At 39.4% G+C, this 25,419-nt stretch overlaps 1 pseudogene; it reads right to left on the reverse strand.

The window, feature by feature from the left end:
• Positions 1-22,212: 22,212 nt before the first annotated feature.
• Positions 22,213-24,568, reverse strand: LOC147420165 (uncharacterized; annotated as a pseudogene).
• Positions 24,569-25,419: the final 851 nt, after the last annotated feature.

A 25,419-nucleotide genomic window follows, 5' to 3' on the forward strand; every position in this document is an offset into this window, starting at 1 on the left:
CAAAGATCTACCACTTGGACATTATAACAAAGGCTTGAAATGAGGATCCAATTGTTGGTGTCTCCTAGATCCCCCACTTGGCCATTCTAACCATGTCTTAAAGCTAGGTGGATTCAACACTTGGCCATCATAACAATTGTAATTATACACAATGTTTGTGGGATGAGTATTCAACACTTGGTCATCATAACACTTGTAATTTTACACAATGTTTATGGGATGAGTAGATCCTAGATCCACCACTTGGTCATTTAGACTAAGGATTGGAAATTAGATACATCAAATATTCACCAGCTTGGACATTATAACGAAGGCTTGAATTGTGGATCCCATCATTGGTGTCTCATAGATGCACCACTTAGCCATTCTAGCCATGTCTTAAAGTTAGGTGCATTCAGCACTTGGCCATCACAACACTTGTAATTTACATAATGTTTGTGGGATGAGTAGATCATAGATCCACCACTTGGCCATTATAACGAAAGATTGAAGTGTGGATCCAATTGGTGGTATCTCCTAGATCCACCACTTGGCGATTCCAGCCATGTTTTAAAGGTAGGTGCATTCAATACTTGGTCATCATAACACTTGTAATTTTACCTAATTTTTGTGGGATGAGTAGATTCTAGATCCACCACTTGGCCATTTAGAGTAAGAATTGGGCAGTATGTGGATCAAAGATCCATCACTTGGCCATTATAACAAAGGCTTGAAATGTGGATCCAATTGTTGGCGTCTCCTAGATACACCAGTTGGCCAGTAGGTGGATTCAACACTTGGCCACAATAACAATTGTAATTTTACACAATGTTTGTGGGCTGACTTAATCCTAGATGCACCACTTGTCCATTTAGAGTAAGAATTGGTAAGTAGGCGCATCAAAGACCCAACACTTGGCCATTATAACAAAATCTTGAATTGTAGATACAATTGCTGGTGTCACCTAGATCCACCACTTGGCCATTCTAGCCATGTCTCAAAGGTAGGTGCATTCAACACTTGACCATGATAACACTTGTAATTTTGCACAATGTTTGTGGGATGAGTAGATCCTAGATCCACCACTTGGTCATTTAGACTAAGAATTCGGAAGTAGGTTCATCAAAGATCCATCACTTGGCCATTATAACAAAGACTTGAAAAGCGGATCCAATTGTTGGTGTCTCCTAGATCCACCACTTGGCCATTCTAACCATGTCTTAAAGTTATATGAAATTAACAAGGTGTTTCGTTTCAACTTACAGGATGGACTTTGAATCTTGGCATAAAGTGTATATGGTACTTGATAATGAAACTTTTGTTATTGGTTGTGTGTGTAGAATAGATCCTGATTCCACTTGTGGTGGTACAAAGATAGGGCAAGGAAATGTATATATAGTAGTGGAGGAATGTTTGAAGGATGTGGTCCTCCCTTTTTCTACAATGGATACTATATCTCTCCAAAGCTCATTATGGAGTGCTGTTTGATGGCCTAAGCTTCTTTTGAAAAAATCCATAATTATTGACAACGTAATTGACACAAATGAAAGCTACAGTGTTGATGAACAAGGAGATCATCTTGATCCTCTAGTTACAGATGCAATACCTATTACAAGCCCATAGTTTGAAATGTCAATACGCGAATCTTGCAGAAATCAAAGGGTCCTTTAAAAGATGACACAATGATGCACACTGTGAATAAAGGGACCATCTTGTATGTATTTCCACATGATTATGTTGATTTTGATGTACTTGGTGATGACTTTTTGGGTGTAGGTATTGAAAGGGAGAATGCAATCTGTGAGAATATGCCTAAAGTGGGAAGAATTACTTTGCTAAAGTGGCCCATCCAACAGACAACCATGTTGGATGGGAGCCCACTACAACTCTTTGTTCTTGTTGATGGGATGCATACTAGACGTGAGGATGTATCCAATGATGACAATGTTGGGAAAAAACTTGATGGTAGTGTTGATGCCCCTTTGCTAAGGAAGAGACGATACAGTTTCATCAACAGAACTCAAAAAGTGGAAGCAACACTAGCTTCTACTTTCTATCTTTCAACTGAGTCAATTCAAAGGGTTTCATGCATTGATTGTTGTGGAAAAAATGTTGTTAGTTTGCAGATCATGATTTGGTGACAAGATTACGGCAATAATTTTGGGGAGAGTCTCAAAAAGCACGCACAAATTATGTATATGATGTTCTATCTATATGCTATCATAAAGATGAGAAGATGCAATAACAATTCGAGATAAATGGCTCTACTCTTTGCTGCAGAGCATGGTATGAGCTACATGAAATACCAAATACATCATTTTAACTTTACAAGGAAAATTTTGAAAACAGTGCGCGCCAATATGTGCACGGTAACACATGTACATTGAGAAGAGGACTTCAACATACTAGTTTAGCGAGAGCACTATTAAATGAATTTGTGGATAACAACTCTGAGAAGATGCCACATAGAATCAAAACACTACTAGATGGCTCAAGAGAGACTCAATTAGTGATTCCATCAATGTACAAACAAGACATTTTAAGAGAAATCAACACAACACTAGACCAAATGGGCTATGCGAAGAAGTTATCTCAATCTTCTTTCGGTAGAATTTGGAACAAAGAGTATCCACATGTCACTTTAACAAAGACAAGTGAATTCTCTAAGTGCAATGTCTATAGTTCAGTCAAGGCAAGGCTAGAAGCTAAACCTTCTCTTGAAGAGAGAGCTCTTCTCTTGAGAGAAAGAGAAGTTCACATGGCACAACAGAAGAGTTGTAGGCACTTATATTATGCATGGAACACATATTCAAAAACTCAACCACACAAGTATATTTGTATAATCCATGATAAGATGGATCAAAAGAAGACTGCCATTCCCAGATTACACATTGTTCCTAAGGGTGTGGATTCATGATACAATTTGCAGGTGGGTTTGATAGGTATGATCACTCATGGCCATGGAGAAGGTCATTATGGTCACTTTGTCTTGAATGGTTTGTGGCCAGCTGATCTAAATATTTCAATTGGCTCAATTGCTAGTTGTTTACATAACTTAGAGAGGATAGATAAGCATCCTCTTTGTGATCTAGCAACAAATGGATTACCAAGGAGTAGTATCTCTCCATTGCATGTTTTGAACTCAAGGGATGCTTTAAACCACCACAATGCTCCGCCCCATTTTTTCTTGAAAAGGTCCCCGATTTCAAGCAATATTGTGATGGTGATCTTTGTGATGGACAAGACATACTTGTTGGACATTCCAAACCACTTCAATTCAGGTTTTTAATTCAAGATGAGACACCAATGATCCAGTATAAGGCACATGTAGGTGTATCAAGTTGGAGTGGAAGCATTCTCCTTTGGAAAACTGACATAGAAGGAAATCCAATGTTTCTATATGGAGATCCACCTTTGGTGCCAATTGCAAAATATGTCAAGGCTCACGAAGAAGTGATTTTAGGGTTGAAGAATTATATTAAGTTTTGGCAAAATCTAGGGAATGGTTCAAATGTGCCACGATATTATAGACCTGTGATAGATTACTGGAGTAAGGTGATTGATGAGCTTGGAAAAGAAACCATATCAAAGAGAGACTTGTATGAAAATTTTTGGCCAACAACTCAGGACTCTTGTCACCTACAATCCACTACAATGAGCTTATAACAAGGAGCAGAAAGATTCCTAGGTCTTGAAGAGATGAATGATCATTTTTGTGGTCCTCAATGAGATAGACCAAGGGAAGAGACCCTATGTCTAATGTGCACCAAGGTGACTTTGTTATGGTAGCTCCAAGTGACATGGAAATCTATCCAGTTTGGCTTGCATTGGGCTTTATCATACATTGATAATGAGCCTACATCACCAAAATACAAAAACAAAATTGATTCAATATTGGGCACCTTGTGCAAGAAAGAGTGGGATGACAGATACTCAAGCTTACACTAATTGCTGGAAGGGTTTTTGGGCTATCAACTGCAAAGACCCACAAGTGTGGGAAACAGTAGATGCAATTGTTTGGTCACGGAGACCCAGCAAAGAAGGACCATTTTCTAGAATTGATTCCAGAAAGGCATGCTCTAAAAGCTAAAGCAAGTCTTTCTCATGCACATTAACCACGCTTGGATCAAAATTTGGATATGGCATCAAATTTGGAGTAGACTATGCGGAGCTTCTATTGTGACTATAAGAGTCAATTTTGTAAACAAGATCTCTAGCTATATCAACCTTTCTTTCTTTTATTTAATTAAGAGAGTTTCTTCAAATTCATTGTTTGTTCATCCTCTTGACTTTTGGTGTTTATCAACACCACAATCCAATAAGATTTTCACTCTATCTTATCAACAAGTTTGTCTCCTTTTTTCCCACTTTAAGTTGGAAATTCCCAAATTACATGAATTTGGTCAATTTGGAGATTCCCATAATGCGGGATTTCTATCATAATACCTAATATGATCTTTATGGAAAAAGTATGTTGATATTCAATTCCACATGAATTGACTATTACCTTTTCAAGAAGCCCTAGTGGTCTCTCGATGTTTCCGTCAGCCAATTGCAATTTCATTCACGTTTGTCTAATGGCTGGTTGTCCCCAGCATTCCCATATTGCTTTCATGGCTATGGCTATGCCTGCTCAACTATCCAGTATAACCATGGTTTCAATGTCATTATATTTCATTGGAAGGGTGGTATTACCTTCTTCTCCTTCATAATATTCTCTGACTTTGTTCATGGAAACAGATAGAATCTCTTTGTTGTCCATTTCATTTTTCAATTTTCCCAAATTTTTTGAGATTAACCTCGTTATCTCCACCTTCTCTAGGGTTTTCTGTAGATCATTCCATAAGTATGGTCTGAGTTTTAACAATTCTTCCAAGATAAGAGTGCATTGGATGGGTGTAGACATGATTGAATGAATGTTGTCTACTTCTAGGGTCTGTTCAGCTCTTTTTACTTGAGTGGTCTTACACACTATGGATTCATCTTCGTTATCTCCCAAGTAAGAGGGTAATGTTTTCAAAGTCAATGGTTTTGACATTCCTGAAGCTTCAGATTCGCAATCCCCGTACAAGGATTGTGCATACATGTTTATATCAGAAGGTAGGTTATCCAATCAGACTTCCTCTATAGGATCCTCTATAGGAGTTAGGCTCCCATCATTGATCTCTCCAACTTTTTTCCATAAGTGTCGTGGCTAGTCTTCCTCTACAAGAGGAATTCAATCTAAGGCATTTTCATTGTCCGACACTATAAGTTCTGGTTCTTTTGTTTCAAGGTGGGTTTCTGCCACCACATTAGGTTTTTCTTTAGTGTCTCTTACCACAAGCTCCTCAGGTTTTGCGATACTTTCAAGCTTGGGTTTTTGTTTTTCCAACATTTCTTGCATAATTCTTACCAAATTTTGATAAGCTTCCAGCTTAGCTGATTCCATGTCTAGAGAAGGATAGTTTTTCCATTTGTTTTCCATGTTTTGGCTTGCTTTAAGTCATGCTTGGTAAGCTTCCAAGGCAGCATTAATAGGCTCAAATTTTTTATCAAAAACCAGAATGGATCCTCCAGATTTCACGGTTGTTTTCTTGATTTCACTTCCAATTTATTTCAACTTTTCCTGGAATAGCTTTTTTGCTTTCTCCTCGATTTCAACCCGTTGTTTTTGTTTTCTCATCTCATATCTTTTGCTTCTACTTATTTTTATTATTTGAGAAGAAGCTTTTGTATTTTCCAAATCATCAGAGGAGTTGTGTTTCTTTTTCTTGGCCTGGGCTCTAGTGATTACCTTGATTGGAACAATCGGTTCACTCTCTACTAGGTATCACTTGGATTATGTTTACTACTACTATTTTATCCTTGTTTAAAGGATTTTTAGGACAATCTTTTGGAAAGTGTCCTCCCTTTTTGTAACATTGTATGCTATAGGCTTCAACTGGCTTGAGGTTTTCGTCAGGCTTTGAACATTCATTTTTCCAATGATCATCAGCACCACAGTTGTGACAGCTCACCGTCCTTGGCTTAATCATGGGTCTAAACATGGGAGGTCTGACACCTTGATTAGCTACATAATACATTGGTGCGAGCGCTGGTGGAGCATAAGTCACGGTTTCTTCCATTGGTGGTGGATGTGAATTATACCAATCTCTTTCTACCATTACTATAGATGGACTAGGCTCTGCATAGGGTGTAATAGGCACTAATGCTTGTTCATCTATGACTCCTTTAGAGTGCATGTACTTTAGAGGCACTACATTATGTCCTGGATATGGAGGTTGTTGACCCAACACAGGTTGAGGTCTTTCCATACCCATTGGTGGTCTTTGAGCTTGGGCCATATTAGGCTGATATATGTAGATGGCTTGTCCTTGTGGCCTCATGGGCACGTACTGAACATTCCCATCATACTTAGGTCTGAAGTAGCACTCGTGGGTCTCATGGTTGGTCCATTTACTCTCAATTTTACACCATTGTTGTGACCCAATTGGTTGTCCCTGTTAAGGTATCCCTTGTCCTGGGCCCCTCATAGGTGCTTTTTCCATGTTGTTCATCCTTCTGAGCATGTCTCCTATGGTTGAAAGTGGTGTTGCAGCAGCTGTTCCCACTTGTGCTGGTTTAGTGGATGTTATTTTCTCACTTTGGTTGTCCTTAGAGACGTCTTCTTTGTTGAAAATATCATCTGATACACACTCTTCTAGGGTTGTATGTTTTTTACTATAGAGTATAGCATGAAGTTATTTGTTTAGCAGTCCCTCTAGGAACAAGGATACAAGTTGTTTTTCTGCAGGTATCTCTGGCCCTGGAGATCTGGCAATGTATTGTTTCATCCGAGTCGCACAATCCTTAACAGACTCACCATGTTTCTATTTAAAGCTATAGATTTGAGCTACCGTATTATGTTTGATCCTTGTTTTGGAACAAGCAGCTACAAATCCTTGAGCTAATGTGTTCAAGTCCATGATTGACCTTGGAGGAATGTTTTGGAACCATGTCAATGCTTTTCCTTCTAATGTCATTCCAAAACCCTCGAATTGAGTATGGAAATCGAATATACGTTTTTCTCTTAGCACTTGCTTAAATCTTGTTAAGTGGTCGTATGGATCCTCTGATCTACTCTATTTTCTGACCCATTTCTAGAAATCAGCTGGTCTGATGTGTCTGTTTGGTTCAACTTCCGGTCTTCTGGCAGTTAGTCCTGTTCTGAGTCCTTGAAACCAGTCGATCGGAAACAGTGACTCATGTAGCCTTGGACTGGCCTTAGTGTCACCCGGTTTTCTACGTGATGAGGTGCTTTCTAGTTTCTTCACATTACTCTCAGATGATCTCTCATGGTGTTCATCTCTTAGAATTGCTTCTGGTCCTTGTCCTAATATCCAATCCCTTATGGAATATCCTTGGTATTTGGTTTGTTCTACCTCCTTAGGAATCATCATAACAAAGTTATTGTTATAAAAATCCCTAAATAGGTAGGTTGGTAGGTCTGTTGATCCTTTATCTTTGATCTTGAAGATATAAATGATCTTCATGGCCATTAGTTTTCCTGGCTTGGCATGCAAAATCCATAGAAGATCTTTTATGTTTCTATCTTCCCAGCAATAGACTCCAATCCTAGGATTATTCGTACTAAGCCGTTTCAAAGGCTTCAAATCTACTTGATCGTATCCCTCAAATTCTAAAGTTGGTGGTCCTTATTTTGCTGACATATCTGGGATTATGGTGTTTACTTCTAACCCCCATTTGTCTATCACATCAGGGTTTTTGACTTGTATATACTGACTTCCGTTTCTGTCCATGTATATTTTTCCTTGTTTGTTTGCTCTAATCTCTTCTTCAAACTCAATACCATGGTCATCAATGCAAATAGCATACTCCTCGTTAGGGTCCAAGTAAGCTTGGGCTCCATGGCGGTTAGTCTTATAAAAAGAGAGTATATGCTTATAGCGCATTGTCGTCCCGATTTTTGAGTGAGTCGCGTAAGAAGACATTTGTTGAATCTGAAAAAGTGTCTGAGACTTCTTCAAGAATTGTGTGTAAAGAATTGCCTTGATTCATGCTCTCTTCGGTGGATACTCTACTGGAAGTTTCTCTCAGTATGCCCTGATTTCCTAGTACACGACCAGATCTAAGGTTCATATAGACTTATGAAGCCCTCGATAGAGTACTCACCTTTGGATTGACCTGTCGCCAATTTCCACTTGATTCGATTGCAACTTTATGTCAAGCGACTAATTCCTCGTCTACAACTTGATTCCTGTAAAAATTTGATCCAGTTAGCTATTCTTCTATAAAGATCGTAGAGTTTTTGCTAACTCTCATGATGGGTCTATATGATCACTTCAAATCGAGCTATGGGAGTCGAACTCAATTTCAGATTCGACTTTAGCAAAAAATCAAAGGTTTAATCTGCAACCTGGAAACTGAGTGAACATGTGCCAATTTGGATCCGATTGCACCAAAAATTACCCGATGGCTCTGTATTATGTTGGTCTAACACTGTACAAGTTCAAAAGTCAAAACTGATGTCCTTGACTAGCAGTAGTAAATAATCGCGATTATTTACTTTTGCTAGTTTTTTTCCCTTTTTGGATTGGTTTGGCAAGTATACAACTTGTTAAAGTCCAAGGACAAGTTTCAACAAGTTTGGACAAAATTTGATCAAGTTTATCAACTGTTTTGTGTCCGCAGACTCTGATTTCAAGAATCTGGCTTAAGTCTCACTTTTGTGATCTAAATTTCACCAAAATTGATTTGTGGGGTCTACTTGATATGCTTCACCTTGTGGTATAATCAAATGTGCAAAATTTTCAAGTTTTGAAGCACATGTAAATAATCACGATTATTTACACCAGCTATATTTTTGCAAGTTCTTGTCCCAACTTTGACCCAGATCTGTTAAGCACCTCAAGTTAAGGTCACTAGCCAAGTTTTAACAAATTTGGACAATTTTTTATCAAATGGTCATCAATTTTCTGTTCGCAGACCATCTTTGCAAATTTGGTCACAAATTTCAATCTAGTGATCCAAATCTTACCAAATTTGGTTTGTGGGCTTATTACAACATGGTAAAACTAGTGGTATGCTGACTTGGTCAAAAAAGTTGAAAATTGGGGCAGATGTAAATAATTACAATTATTTACAAATGGCAACTTTTTGCATCTTTTTGGTCAACTGAGCATGTACACATGTTCATCACATCAATATAAGCCTATGAATCAAATTTCAACAAGTTTGGGTAAATTTTTTTCAATTTACACTCAAGATTCAAAAAGTCAGTACAAACTTTAGTTTCTACCCAGTTTTTTGCTAGTTTGGTGATCCAAACCTTTTGGGCCATTACAAAAGTTGTTTGTACACATGCAATGAGTCAATGGTATGAACCTTGGTCAATTTGGAGCAGAAAGTTAAAAATCGTGATTATTAACTTCAGGCTTGAAATGAACACTTTTTTGCAATTTTTTCATAGACAGTCTTTACATGAGCTATTTTAGGCCTATGAATCAAGTCAAAACTTAATCTGGCCTAAAATGTCAAGAAAAAGTAAATAATCTGAGTTTTGGCCAACTCTTGAAATTTTTACCTCGAAGTGTCCATGAGCTTACCAACTGGTTCACACAACTTTTAAGCTTACTCTCCAATCGGATTGAGTGGTTTCAAGTCTTTTCGAGCTATTTCTAGCCGTAGACTTGAAATCCTGCAAGTTCCAATAACAATTCACACTTGATTCTTTGAGAGAGAGCAATGTTTTGAAATGCACCTAGGATCCTACTTACCCTACTCCTAGATTCTCATGCAATGGGGTTGTGAAAAGTGTTCACAAACCCTCGTTTTCTTGTCTTTTATGGTTTTCTAAGCATTGATCTTAAGACTTATTTTGTCTACCAAAAATCCTAAAAAATCTAATCTATTTCTACAATCCTACAATCCTAAAGGCACATAGTAAGTACAATTACTTCCAAGCTACCTCTACACAACAAAAGACGACAATCTTAAGCTATGCGGTTTCTAAAAGAAAGTTTTGAACCCTAGGCGATCCTAGAGGAAGTTAAAAGATAACTTCACAAGATGCTCGTGTTTTTTCTAGTTTAAGTCTCTTCGATCCCCGGCAGGGGCGTTAAATGTGGGACGCATGTCTAACCTCACCATCCTATCTTATTACAGTATTAGCGAGAACCACGATTAAACTATCAATCCATGGGATGAAGCTGACTCGACTAGTGCATAGAGGATACAAGAGGTTGTCAATCTCTCGGAAAACAACTAACAACTCGCATCTAACTCAAGCTACTCTCAAGTGACTGAAATTACCAAAAGCCAATCGATCATCGGCAAACAAATCACATCCGTTAGAGCATCAAATGACATACAAATGTGATGAAACTGCTAGGATATGTTTATAAGAGCTAAGCACATATGCTTATGGTCTCAAATCCCATTTTAGGTCAAGTTTCAAAATCGTGATTATTAACAGCAGTGGATTTTTTACCTAGTCGTTTTCGACCCAGAATGCATCTAAATGCTTCGCAATGATACCCCGAATCCCCGCCTATGCATAGTTGTTTATTTGAAAGTGTAAATTCCTAGATATGATGAAATTGGTAACGTCAAAAACTACAAATTATTGTGACGTGTTTACGTCAATGTGTAGAGCTCTTACTTGCAATTGTAATGCAACAAACGCGACTGCAATGTGACAATCGGGGAGGGAGTAGGAAGCGCGAGAAGGAGATGAGTGAGCGTCGTTAGGTCACGCTGTGTATTTCATTATCCAAAAACTTATAAAAAACTTACAAAAATTGGCTTTTATACCTTAGCCAAGGTGTTTGGTGGTCAAAACTAATAATCTGGGAGTTCTACCAAAGATGGGTAATGATAGGTTGATACAATCTGGAAGCTTGTAGCCCCGGCTCATTAATTACAGAGTTTATATAAGAGAATAGGAGTTACAATATTCCCGATTTATCAAAATAATAAGTGTTTTACAAAGAGAACTCCAAAAAATGGTATCCGTGTTAACTTGCTGCTAACAAAATCCCTCTATGCCCCGCATAAAGAGGAGCATGAGATTCATACATTACTTTCTCACGTAGTGAGTTAGTAACACATAGTCTATTGCCATAGAGAAGATAACCATCTTGTAAGGTAAATGGTTCCTCTTTCTTCCCTAATGCAAGAGCTTAAATCACATCTCTAAAATCGAGATCAATAGCATACTTATCTATCATAGAAGATAGATTATTGTGAGTTGCTATGGAAACCGCATTCACTCTCGGTTTTTTTGAGAGTGCATCGGCTACTTGATTATGCTTGCCAGCAATGTGAGCAATATGAAAATGAAATTGCGAAAGGAAATTTTCCCACCTCATTTGTTTGTTGGAGAGCTTGGTCTGCATCATGAATTACTTAAGACTTTGGTGATCCGTTCGTAGAATGAAAGGAGTCCCCAATAAATAGTGCTTCCATGAGTCTAAGGCATGTAGAACTGCGAGGAGTTCCTTTACATATATGCCTAGCTTTCTCAACAGTGTTGAGCCTTTGACTTTCATAGCCTATGGCGTGCCCTTCTTGGAGCAAAACAGCTCCAAGACAGTCACCCCACAAGCATCACATTGGACCTCAAATGTCTTTGAGAGATCCGGTAGTGTAAGCACAATTGAAAGATAAGCTTTTCTTTAAGCTTTTCAAAAGCATTGTTCTCCTTGGCAGACCATGTGTACCTAACGTTTTTCTTTGTTAGGTCATATAATGGTCCTCCTATTAGTGAGAACTTTTCTATTAAGCGTCTATAGTTGCACACATACCTATAAAGCTTCTTAGCTCATGAAGATTCCTTGGTTTAGGCCATCCTTTTATTACCTCTAACTTTGATGGATCCATTTGGATGCCATCTTGAGAGATAATGTGACCTAAATATTGAATCTCTTGTGAGAAAAATTTACTTTTCTTTCGATTAACATAAAGTTTATTCTCTCTTAAAACTTGAAATATTACCTGGAGGTGTTGCTTGTGTTCGTCTAATGAATTAGAGTAGATGATGATATCATCAAAGAACACTCTAGTAAAGGTTCGGTGAGGCGTGAATAGCTTCTCCATCAAGCGGTTAAAGGTGGTTGGTGGATTGGTCAATCCAAAAGGCATGACAATGTATTCGTAAAGACCGAACGTAGTGCAAAATGCGGTCTTTACAATGTCTTGATCAACTATCCTTATTTGATGATTGCCACTGTTTAGGTCAATGCTACTAAAGTAGGTGGACCCTCGTAGCTTATCAAATAGGTCTTCTACCCTGGAATGTGAAACCTATTCTTGATAGTGATCCTATTTCGTGCTCTATAGTCAACACACATACGATATGTGCCGTCTTTCTTTTGCACTAGTAGCACAGGAGAACAAATTGGAGATGAGCTAGGGGGCAAAGAGGTATTCTTTGTTCTTTAGGTAAGACTAGTCCAAAATATGATACTAGTGAATGTTATGGCATGGTATATATGTGTTTGCATTAGGTTTCTAGTTTACTTTTTATAATATCAGGTGGTTGCTGGCAACATTTACTGAGCCTCATGACTGTGTTTTGGACTTGTTTGCAGGGTGTGGTGGTTTGGGATGAGCTTGTGCAAAAGATATGAGGCATTGCATGTGTCTAGAGCTAGATGATGTGCTCTATGAAAGATGTTTGACCGAAATTGCATGTGGACCTGTGAAATTTTGATTGTGGATGCACACTTGGTTGAGGATACTCTATTCTGACAGTACAAATCTTGATGTTTTGATTTATGTTTTTATGTACATGGCAGCCATATGACATTGACATGGCATTTTGGTATGCTCCATAAATTTCATGTTGATGTTTCATTTGTGTTTGTTTGGTACATGATGGCCACATGATGTGGAGATGACTTTGATTAGACCTTTCCTATGTAGTTAGATCATGTTGACACCATTGGCTTGTGTGTTGATTTTTGTGAGATAAAAAAATCGTTAATGTGATGGAAATAAGAGTTTATGTGAATGAAATCCCATGTGGGAGCCCAAGAAAGGGTGTACATTTTCTTTTATGAAGAGGTCTCCATACAAAGGAGACTCTGGTAAAAGTTTTAAGAATCACATTTTCTGTACAAGGTCAAAAAAATGGTGCTTTTTATAAAGTTCCATTTTAAATAAGCATAGACATGCTTCCATATTTCTTAAAAGTGTTTGGTAGTTGAAGGATTGTACTATGAGGTTTTGAGTTTTTGCACTACACAATGATACTTAAAGATATCATTAGTGTAAAATTAGGGTTCAAAAGCTTGAAAAAACAGTTCCAATTATAAAAGCTCGAAACTAAAATGTCGCAAAAATAAAATCCCCAATTTTGTGGTCATGCTATAAAACGAAAAAAATCGATAATATGTTAACACTAGGTTGGTAACCTAATAGGACATAAAAGTGTCCTTTCAGGGTTTTGAAAAAAACCTCCAAAACCATAGTAGATCCACTCATTTTGTAAAATCCTTTCATGAGGTGATAGTTCAAGGCCTACTACACATGGAAAAAATAAGAAACTTGTAAAATTTCTCATCTTTTGGTCACACCAAGCCTCCAAAGTTGATGGACCAGTACATTTTCATAAAAACGGTCATTTCTTACGTTTTGTTGCATAAAAATAAGATTAGGGATTTTTGTTGGACTTGAGATAAATTCCCTAGTTAACTTCAATGGGTTGGTGATCAGAACATACGATTGCTTCTCACTCACTATTTTTTGTTTTGCCAAAAGAAATAGGTACAAAAAAGTTGAATTTTTACCATTCTGGAAACCTATCATCAAAGTTTCTATAGCCACGCTCAATACAAATAATATATGCATGTTTTCTTAGTTCCCTATTGTCCTTTAGGTTCATAAGGAGCCATGGAGCATGTCAAAACCATAATACATCTCTTACCAAAGGGAATCTTGGGGACAAATATGAAGTGTTGAATACAGCAAACATGAAAAAACTGGGTTCAACATTATGAGTTGTAGAATCCCATAGAAACTATTCAATATCTAGCCAAATTTGAGTTTAGCTCATGAGACAACTTTCTAGACAGATAGCACCTCAAAATCCATTTTGAAACTCTTGACATAATTCAAGGAAAATGGTCACTTAACAGGACATAAAAGTGTCCCATTACCAACCTAGTGTTAAACCTTGCTTTCCCCAACATGTGAGGCAGAAGTATTTTGCAAGTAACTCATGTGAGCCTTGAGTGTTGAGAGGTTAAGTTATGCATTGCATTTCACTTTGAATTTCTTGCCAAGCCTGTCGTTGAGCATCACCTCGATCATCTTCTCTCTCTCTTCTTTTTTTGAACACCAAACTTTAAACTTAGTTACATGGGAATATCATATAATAAGATTTGCATAAAAGTTAAATTTCCCTCTACCCCATCTCATGACACATTATGACTTCCAAAATCATTTTTAAACTAAAGATATTCCACCTTTCTCGGGCAGTTTCTTCAGCTACTTGCAATGTATATCTTTATCTATGTCTTTAAGCGAGTGTCCTACTACTTAAGGTCTGAAGATCTTGTAAAGATCTAAATAAACTAACCTCTTCAAAGGAGCTAATCTTTCTACAGAAGGCAAATAGAAAGTTCAGATCTAAGTAAATGAAAATATCAAAGCCATATCATACTCAAGCGTCTTGCAATAGTCTTATCGCTAAGTAACGAATCTTCAACTCCATTATAATTGCATGCTTTTGGATATGCACCTTCGTATTACTCCTCCGTACCAATGTGTCATCTTGCAAGCAGCTTGAGAGACAGGGAGGGTGATCATCGTCTGTCCATTATGTGGAAAGGAAATTGCATTACTTGAAATGCTCAAAGAGCCAAATGCGTACATCTAGTCTCCGCCAAGCACAACATCAAAGGCAGGAGCTGGAACCCAAACGCATCAGAAGCATACTCTTGAATGCGGAAATGGGAGGCTCGTGAGGCTATCCTCTCTCTATCTCTCTCTCTCACACACACACATACACACACAGTCTCTTCTCCCTTCCTTTTTGTGTCTCGCAACGTGAGATTACTGCATGTCTGCCTCGCGAGTTTGTGGAGCCATTGACGTAGTGAAGGCAGGTGACAACATCCTTTTTGGGGGGATAGGAGGGTAGGAGAATATTCATCTAGAATCTCGTTTTTTTAATTAGAAGAGCCAGTGCAGTAGGCTTTTGGATAGGCAATTATTATGGGCTCCCTTATGGACTTCCTTCTCATTCATACTTGGTACAGTGCTCGAAACAGTCTCGCGAGGTGTCAGAGTCCAGGTGCCATAGGCTGGAGGCATCAAGGAGTGGGACATTATCGCAGGGTGTGATCGATGTTGCCGGCACTGCAGAGATTCTACCTGCACATTCCAGCGGAGAGAGAGAGAGAGAGAGAGAGAGAGAGAGAGAGAGAGAGAGAGAGAGAGAGAGAGAGAGAGAGAGAGAGAGAGAGAGAGAGAGAGAGAGAGAGAGAGAGAGAGAGAGAGAGAGAGATTTTGTGCACAACCCGTGTGGAGACCCGTCAACCTCCCTCGCCATAGAAGCAGAGAGAGAGAGAGAGAGAGAGAGAGAGAGAGAGAGAGAGAGAGAGAGAGAGAGAGAGAGAGAGAGAGAGAGAGAGAGAGAGAGAGAGAGAGAGAGAGAGAGAGAGAGAGAGAGAGAGAGAGAGAGAGAGAGAGAGAGAGAGAGAGAGAGAGAGAGAGAGAGAGAGAGCTATATCTTTCTCGACACCTAATGCCCTTACATGTGTGTCCATGCATGAGCCCATGTCTCTTCACGCGCATGGACTTTCCTCACGATGGTGACACACGAGAGACAGAGGGAGAAAGACGTGCGGGCGCATAGGAAAGACACAGAGAGAAAGAGCCCTAATCTAGTATTTTCTCAAAATCTACCAACGTATTCACATCTGAGTTTTATTGATTTCTTAAAGGTATCTTGGGATAGTTTCCTATGACATTAAAATACTACTCTTCTTCTTCTCCTTCCAAAGACTACCTTGCCATCCTTGCTACCATTTAAAAATGATGGTTTCAAATTCAAGCTTGACACTGCCCATTCATATGCGGCTCTCATGACCACTCCGACCATCGCATCGAACTTCACCTAGGTACAATACATCGCATTAAAAAAATAATCCTTGCATTGCTCCACAATCTCTATACCTGTCAACTCCTCAGAAGCGCATCTCCAAGGCATCCCATCCCCCTGTCCCTCAGGACGAAGTCTGCTTACCCTTGCTATTCCACGTGCACAATTTCTTGATCATCTAAGCCAAGACGTTCAAAACTTGACACAACGAGTGAATCCCCTGCCTATTCAAGGGAGAAACGTAATTCACTTGGTTGTACATCTACAACTAGTCCCCGCATCACATTCAAATGCACCTTCATCCTATCAATGGCCAATATGCTACAAGACTTTTGATGGATGGAATGGCTTCTATACATTGGCATGTGGCTACTATTATCACTTTGCTGAATTAAACTAATGGAAAACAATAGGCGATATGGAATCTTTCAAGAAGTTCCACAATGTGTATATTACATGTTCGGGATGGTCAATGAATATAAATTTAAGCAAGCATGACAAAGTACCCCTAGTGCAATTAAAAATCTAGTCACACCTGAAGAAGAACAATCAAAACACGAGCCCACGCAACAATAGACATTGTAATTTTCCCTTAAAGCAGCATTGTATACATTCAAAACTTGGTGAAGAACATAAGATTCTGTTTACAATTTCACGTCTTATAATCTTGTGAAATCTTATGCTGAGTCTCTACAATCATTGTTTTGCTCTAAGTCAATCCATTGTCTTTTTTGTTGTGCTGAATAGTCTACATCTATCGTGAGGTTCTCTTTGATTTTGGCTATCGCACACTGAGATACACCAACATTGAACTCACCTTCATCTTCTGTTTGACAATAATACACCCAAATAAGGATTTCTTCCTCGTAGCTAACACTTTCCATATGATAAAGTATCTTTTAATTGCAAAATATGTAACTAATTTTTATCTCTGTCTATTGATTATTTTGTTGTGAATTGTGCTATGAAAATTCTTGCACATAATCCAATTTCTCTCAGATCTTGAACTTGGAGCACTTTGCGGAAAAAGTTTCATTGCAAGTGGATGTAGAGTCGAGTAATGCTCCCCAATGTTCATCATCCACCACTTCCATGCAAGCTTCTCTTTTGCCAATGATTGGAAAAAATCATTTGCAAAAGGTTCTTCTTTAAGTCCTCATTTGTTTAATTAATGCAATTAATTTGATCCTGAGCATTGGAGTAGTGTTGTTGCCTCCCATTCACATGTTTTATATCTCGTTGGCATCAATCATCCTCTAGATTGCAAATTCCATTGTCGGATCCATACAAAAATGCTCAACAAGCTACGTGGAAAAACATACGTGTTCAAGATCAACCGTATACTCGGCTGCAAGTCTCAAGGGAACATATAAGTATATCCCATCCCACACACTTTGATATCATAAAATATCCACATTAAAGCTCGTCTCACATAATTCAACAACATCTGCTGTGTCTCTCACACATGTATTCATTCTAACATATAAATCTTTTTGGGTAGCCAACCGTGCAAGAGCGTGCTTGCCACCTATCGTTACACTCAATTTGTAATGCCATGCAATGCAATGCAATGCAATGCAAGTGGGAAGTCCCATACATCATAGGTAGAGACATGTTGTCAGTTATTAAGCATGTTTTCACTCTTGAGTTGCTTTTTTGTTATTTCTTTTGACATGATTAGAAGAATGGTTTTAGAGATACAGTTTGCTTGATTTTATTTATCATCTACATAACAATAAGGCTCCCATCATTACTATAGTATTTCTAAGTTTGTAGGATTTCTAAGTTAAGTTAAATCGGTCGGTCGATTGGCTGGTGGTTAGTAGTCAATGGTCGGAAGCCAATGGCCGGTGTCCAGTGGCCGAATTGAAGGCGGACATGTCTTCTCAAGGGTGGCCACACATGGGTGCATTGGAGAGTCCAACTTGGACTTGTCTACACAAGGGGTGGCTACAGACCGCTCCCTCTCATGAGAGAGGGTAGCCGTTTTGGCCTATAAAAGGAGGGCTCTTCTACACACAAAATTCTTTGAGGTGCATTCTGAAGTTGATGCAACTAGGTGTATGTGAGGTTGTGAGAGTGAAGCGAGGGTGGCTCTCTATTAAGGGTATAATCCCTTTGTAACCTACTTCTTGTTTGAAGTACTAAAGCCATTGAGTGGCTGCTTTCCCATGGACGTACCACGTATATCATGTGTGCTTTCTCTCTCACGCTCTCTACTCTATAATCTCTCGTGTGTGAAAATCCCGTGAAAATTATCTCTCTCCATTAAATAAACTACTTTAATATTTACTTAGCTATGTCCTATTTCCTAACAAGAAATTTCAGCATTACAGTTAAAAGAGATAGAGAACACAAGAAGCACAGGAAATATTGAAGCTAGATCTGTGTGTGTGTGTGTGTGTGTGTATGTGTGTGTGTGTGTGTGTGTGTGTGTGTGTGTGTGTGTGTGTGTGTGTGTGTGTGTGTGTGTCCTTATTTAGACATAGCAAGCATGAAGGACTTAAGACCTTTAAGAAAAGGAGCCTAAATGAGATTACCTACTAAAGAAAGAGATGAGAAGACAAAAGAAGGGAGTAAAGGTCCAAGTAGGTGCAGTTAGGGCCAACAAATTAGACATGGAAGGGGAAGATAGACCAACTACATAAGGAAGGAAGGTGGAGGATGAGGAAAGGGGAGAGCCAATGACAAAGAAGCAAATGTAGTAATCATGCCTTTAGGTAACGAAGATGGGGAAAGAAAAAGATGTATCAAATTGTGGATGTGAATGAAAGGAGTGGTGGAAATGATCGGAATGAGGGTGGACAAAGGAGTGCCAAAGACAACACTATCTATATGTGGAATTTGAGCACTAATGCCTCTTAGGACAACGAGGCAGCATTCAAATGTTCACAAACTTTCAAAACCAGGAACATACACGTAAGTGCACTTCTAAACACACAATTCTTTAGACTAATGTTACTTAGGGCAAGGAGACAATATTCAACTATGGACAAACTTTCAAAACCAAGAATATACACTGAAGTCCATATCTAAACACGCAACACTCTGAAAAACATAATACATGTTCTGTATAAGCAAGGTATGCAACCAAATACAAGAGCTACACCACCACTATGAGTCCAAGGTATGTTCCTTACTCTGATTGTGTGTTCTGAGAATAGTTGAGATACTATACTTGGTAAATTTTGGGAGATAGAGAGCACGAAAGATGTGCTACATAATACAAGACTTTTGAGAGAGAGAGAGAGAGAGAGAGAGAGAGAGAGAGAGAGAGAGAGAGAGAGAGAGAGAGAGAGAGAGAGAGGTGATCATGCGAAATGGGGTTTTGCCATCCACTCTGGTAGTCTGACTTACCCTACCAATGAGATCATGACACGAAGAGCTGAACAGACTTCGACAAATGAAAGTAGAAAGAGAAAGAGGCTTTTTAAAGCTTTACCATACAAAGGATTGTTTCAAAGATCTCTTTTTTGGCAAAATGCATGAATGCTGGTCTAAGTGCATGTACGCTACATGCATTTGGAGTCTAAGCCTCTAGGTGAGTTTTCAATATCCCTTAAACTTCGTATTTAATTTGCGTATATACATGCACACCAATTTTGTGTTCGAAGAGCTCTCTTCTTAAGAAGTCGTAGATGGTAATTGACTTTGTCATTGAGAATCCATGTCTTCAATCTTCCCTTTGGGAGGTTGTTGTTTTGTGTGTGTATGTGTGTGTTTGTGTGTGTGTGTGTGTGTGTGTGTGTGTGTGTGTGTGTGTGTGTGTGTGTGTGAGAGAGAGAGAGAGAGAGAGAGAGAGAGAGAGAGATGGTGGGATGATTTACTCATAATAATTTTATAAGAACACACATTTTGCTATATAGAAACTACATTTTTGATATTCATCTACTTGCACTAAATTACTAGATAGCAAATTTGTAGCAACTGTTACTATGTAGAAAATTTTACAACCTATGACTTACTATACAACAATCACCTACACTAAATTACTAGAGAGCAAATGTATAGCAACTTTTATTGTGGAGGAAATGTTACATCCCATGCCTCACTATATAGTAATCACAAAGAAACTCTATTTTGCTAGATCCATCTAGCAAGAACATTAGATTACTATACAACCAATTTGTAGGAAGCATGATTTTGCTAGTTCCATCTACCAACTACATAGCAAGGCCTCACTTTTGCTAGTTGCATCTACTATATTTGCTAGTTCAATTTGTAGCAAATCAATGAAATGGGATGATATTTACTAGGTGGAACTTGGTCAAAATGCGTATTTTATTTTCAACTAGGGCTTTTTCCCACAAACTCTTACCATTCTCGGGTGGTGTACATTGGCCACCAATTGTTTAGTAGTGCATGTTTGTCAATGCAAGATCAGGGCCCACTCCTCTACGCTTGTCACTCAATGATGGTACACATTGTTATCAAATTCTAAATTTGAGTCTAGTGTTGTTGTAAAATAAATGCATAGGCCTTTTTAAGTGCACAAAAATCTCATTGCTTCAACATCAATCATCTCTTCAATTGCAAATGCCATTGTCTCCCATTCACATGCTTTATATCTCGTTGGCATCAATCGTCCTCTAGATTGCAAATGCCATCATAGGATCCATACAACAATGCACAACGAGCTGCATGGAAAAACATATGTGTTTGAGATCAAATGTATACTCGCCTGCAAGTCTCAAGGGAAACTATAAGTATATGACATCTTACACACTTTGATATCATAAACTATTCACATTAAAGCTTGTCTCACATAGTTCGACAACATTTGTCGTGTCTCTCGCACATGTCTTCATGCTAACATATAAACCTTTTTGGGTAGCCAACCGTGCAAGAGCATGCTTGCCATCTGTGGTTACACTCAACTAGTAATTCCATGCAATGCAATGCAAGTGGGCATTCCAATACATCATAGATAGAGACATTTTGTCAGTTATTACGCATGTTTCCACTCCAGAGTTGCTCTATTATTATTTTTTTTGACATGATTAGCAGAATGGTTTAGGGATACCATTTGCTTGATTTTCTTTATCATCTAATGACAATAAGGCGCTCATCATTACAGTAGAATTTCTAAGGTCGTGGGATTTCTAAGTTCAGTTTCAAGGATTTTGAAGTAATTAATGCTTGCATCATCACATTACGAAGCCATTTCACTGCTTCCAGGAAGAATGAATCATGAACAAGCTTTAGAAGAGGAGAAACGATTGTGCACCCAATTAGTGCGGATAGTGGATGCCCTTACATTGGACGAAATAGCATCAACATTGTGAGATGAGCGGCGCCTGTAGTCTTTGCTATCTACATGGGTTCAGTCAATTGCCTCCAGTTTTGATGGGGGCGACATTTTGGCGTTATTCCACACTCTCTCCTTAGTATTATTGGGAACATGCCAAAGTGTGTTGCAGACCTATGAGGCAACTTGCCACATGGCTCTGCTCTCACCTTTCATTAACTCAATTGTCTAATTCTGTTCTTGGCAATGACCTAAGGAGACATACACCATCTACCAAAAAATTGATAGGTTAAAAAAGAAAAGCTTCAAATACAACAGCTCACCTTCTACAATCTTTGCTCGTGTTCCTCTTTATTGCGTTTCCCTACCTTCTCTACTATCCACATCTTCTTCCATTTATGTTCTACATCGATAAACTTTTAGACATTTAAAGTTCCACCTCACATTTCCACGAGCGCAACTTCCATCAACCTTCTCCTTCATCTTCCCATTGATTACCTTCTCTCACATCAATTACCCTACTTCAATCCTAAGTTCTAACCAATCAAGGCATACTAGTTTGTGTCATGACAACATTGAAGAAGGCCCAAAAGGGTTTGCTGAAGATGAAAAATCACACGTGAATGTACTTGCACTAAAAGGAGCATGGCTTTCTTGACTATTGGTTGGAGCTAGTGTTAGAAAAAAACTGGGGTCTAGTGTATTTTAAATGATTGAAATTATAAAATTCCGGTTAGATTTTGAGTTTGCCTTTAAGAAAACCGGCAAATTTACACAAGTTTCAGTGTAATTACCGGCAAAAGCTTCAAAGTTTGACCGAAAAACCAGGAGAATTTCACGTTTCCCCTTATTTTGATGGGTTAGGAAAAATGTATTTTTCTAGCCCTGGTTGGAGCTAGTGTGAAATGGACGAATTGGGACAGGAAGAGGGTGAAAGCATGCGGATGGACAGCCGAAATGTAGACGCCAAGCCAGAACGCAATGTTGAGCCAGGAGATAATCTCAAAAACTATGGTGCAGGGGTGCCATTTTGGCCCAAATGTGGCCAGCTCAAAGATGGGCACCCCTTCGGAATTGAAATGGAGCAGGGACTTGCGTTGCTCTGGTCGGAAGCCGGTGGGCATCAGCATGTGAAGCACAGGAACGCTCATGTGCGCACACGTGCTCAGCAGGAACACCGACAGCCCAATCACCACGGCCATCCCCTTATCACAGCGGCTCTTATGAAACCCTAATTCCCTACAAACACGCAGGCACAGATACCTTACCTCGTGATTGCGATGTACCCTGCGATTGTGGTGTAAGCCCTAACAAGAACAGTTGTACCGCAAAGAATAATGAATGCAATGTGCACTTGGACCAGCTTTAACCCATTTATCTTCCTCATCAGAGGGCTCTTTACCGTAGACGCTCTCCGGTCGACATTGCTCGTGGGCACGAACTGGAAGGTGCTCTTGTAATTGAATGCAGCTTCGAAAACCATTTTGAAGAAGAAAGGAGCCATCCACCAGAACTGGGACTCATCTCTATTCCTACTTTGAGTAGGCTGGGGCACCTCTAGCCATAACAAATACCAAAAAATCTTCCAACTTAAAATGTAGATAGCCAAATTCGACAGCAAGGTCCGGTTGTCTGCTTCATCACCGACAACAAAATCGAGCTGAAAGGCAAGACTGCTCCAAAGTGTGAGCACAATTGTGACATTGAGGATAGACATATAGTAGAAGCCAGCATGCCAGAAATAGAAAGATTTCTGAAATATGTTAAGCTTGCTGCCATTGCCAAGCATCATCTTGCATGTTGAAACAAGTTGCTGTTTGGCGCCCTTCCCCCATCTTTCACGCTGCTTTATGAACCCCTCAAATGTCCATGGAGTGATTCCTATCTGAAGTTTCTCATTGATATAAACAGACTTGTAGCCTTGGTTGAAAAGCACGTAGGTGGTCATTGTATCTTCGGTTATGGACTGAGGTTGGAACCCACCAATCTCATCCAAGTGCTTTCTTCTGAATATCACCCCCGTCGGGGTACATCCAAGTGTGTTCCTGTGCACCATCGCCCGATCATACCCGAACCCACATGCATCATTGAGAGGGTCTCCTACAGGAAGGTTGTAGAATGATTGGGGGACTTGCACGAAGGAGACATCGGGAGCATTGAACGATGTGTGGTAGCACCCGGAGTAAGAAAGAGGGATGGAGGATCATATCTGCATCCATCATCACTACATACTCAGCATCTGAATGTTGCAGACCGAAATTCATGTTTCCACACTTGAAGTGGTGGGGCCTTTCATGGTTAACATTCGACTACAGAATAAAGAAAGCAGAGTTTGCGTGTATTTATTATCATGTTGATAAGCATACTTCTTGATGAAGTACAAGTAATTAGATAAATTACCTTTGTCCTTCTCAGGTAGACAAGCTGATCGCTGCCACTTTCGACTCGTATTGTTTCACATAATGCCTTGAGATCATCATCAGCTCCATCGTCGAGAACAAGGACCTTGAAGCAATCCTTGGGATATTGAACAGAGAGGGCTGCGAGAATGCTCTCCTGGGGCACATCAGTGGGCTCTTTGCAACAAGGGATCATAATATGCACACAAGGATACCTTACCAAAAGCCCATTAAGGAGAGGCAAATGATCACTAAGGCTGCGCATGCATGGGTAGTACTTAGATAATTCCATCTTAATGTCGTCATCTTGATCTTGAGAGGCCGGGGACGTCGGAGTTGGCACAATCATAGGCGGAACGAGGAAATCCACGGCTCCAATAATGTTGGAAAGAAAGTAAATCAGCTCACATGCCAAGAGGAGGAGAAGCCAGGGTGCTGCCAGAGCTGCGGGGAGCTCTTGATAGTACAGCCTAATTTTGAACGACAGGTAGCTTATGCCGCTGGCAAGGCATCCAAGGAGAAGCAGAGAGGTGAAGAGGTGGAGGATGAGTAGCTTGATACCGGGGCGCCGAAGCAGCTGCATTGGATGGACGATATATTTGGCGCACAATATGCTGAGGAGGTCGACACTCATGGGGATGAGGCGGCGAGACAGCTTGATGAGGAGCCTGGGATGAGGCCGGGCCCTGGATCATTTGCAATCATTTCTGGAGATTGGGCAGGGCCCTGGAGTCCACTTTGGCTGCTCATTCAATAAATGCAAGGGTTGACGAAATTCTGCATTGCTGGCCTAAAAGTGGCCTTCAACAAGTCGAGGCTGTCGCCGTCGGTGTCTCCAGTAGGCGGCGGCATTACCGAAGAAAATAAGGGCAAACATGAAATTCTCCCAGTTTTTAGGTCAAAATTGAAGCTTTTGCCACTTACTTAACTACACTAAAACTCGTTAAAATTTCTCTGTTTTCTTCAAGGCAAGCTCAAAATCTAACTGGGATTTTAGGATTTCAACCTGTTAAAATACATTGGACCCCGGTTTTTTTCTAACATTGACCGCGGCGGCTATTTTTTATTTTTTGAGAAAAGTGGAACTTTGAATTAGTAAATGGAAATAAGAAAAATACATTGACCCACAGGTAGGGGGAGGGTCACCCCATCAAAATGTATCATGACCTAAATGTATCTCTCATTCTAAGTCTTAGGAAGCGCTAAAACTCCAATTGAAAGTGAATGTAAAAACCTTCAATTGTACAAGCGCTAAAAATTTTCCTCCTGCATATATTTTTTCTTTTGATGGAAGTTTAGGGGGGAGTTTTTTTTTTCTTGAAAAAGGTAGGGATCGAATTAATTGAAAAATTGGAAAGTATACATTGACCCACAGGAGGGGAGAGGCTCACCCCATGAAGGGAGGACTACATCATGAAGAGAATGTCTTTCGTAGAAACCCTAAGGGCTGAGTAATACAAAGGTATCTTTTTTCTCCAATGACTCCACCCAAGGATCTTCTATAAGCTAGTGACACAAGGGAAAGGTTCAACAAGAACAATAGTATTTTTTTAACAACTTGGGAGACTGAGCATTTCCTAAGCTCAATGAGAAGAGCATATGAATGAACAGATTGAGACTGAAGCAGAGCTACATTCCTTCTTAGCCAGAGAAACCATAGAATAATACCCCTCCACATTGTCCATGTGGGAATATCCAACCTT

The sequence above is a fragment of the Adiantum capillus-veneris genome, chromosome 28, assembly GCF_014529385.1.
Source record: "Adiantum capillus-veneris isolate H3 chromosome 28, ASM1452938v2, whole genome shotgun sequence".
NCBI lineage: Eukaryota > Viridiplantae > Streptophyta > Polypodiopsida > Polypodiales > Pteridaceae > Adiantum > Adiantum capillus-veneris.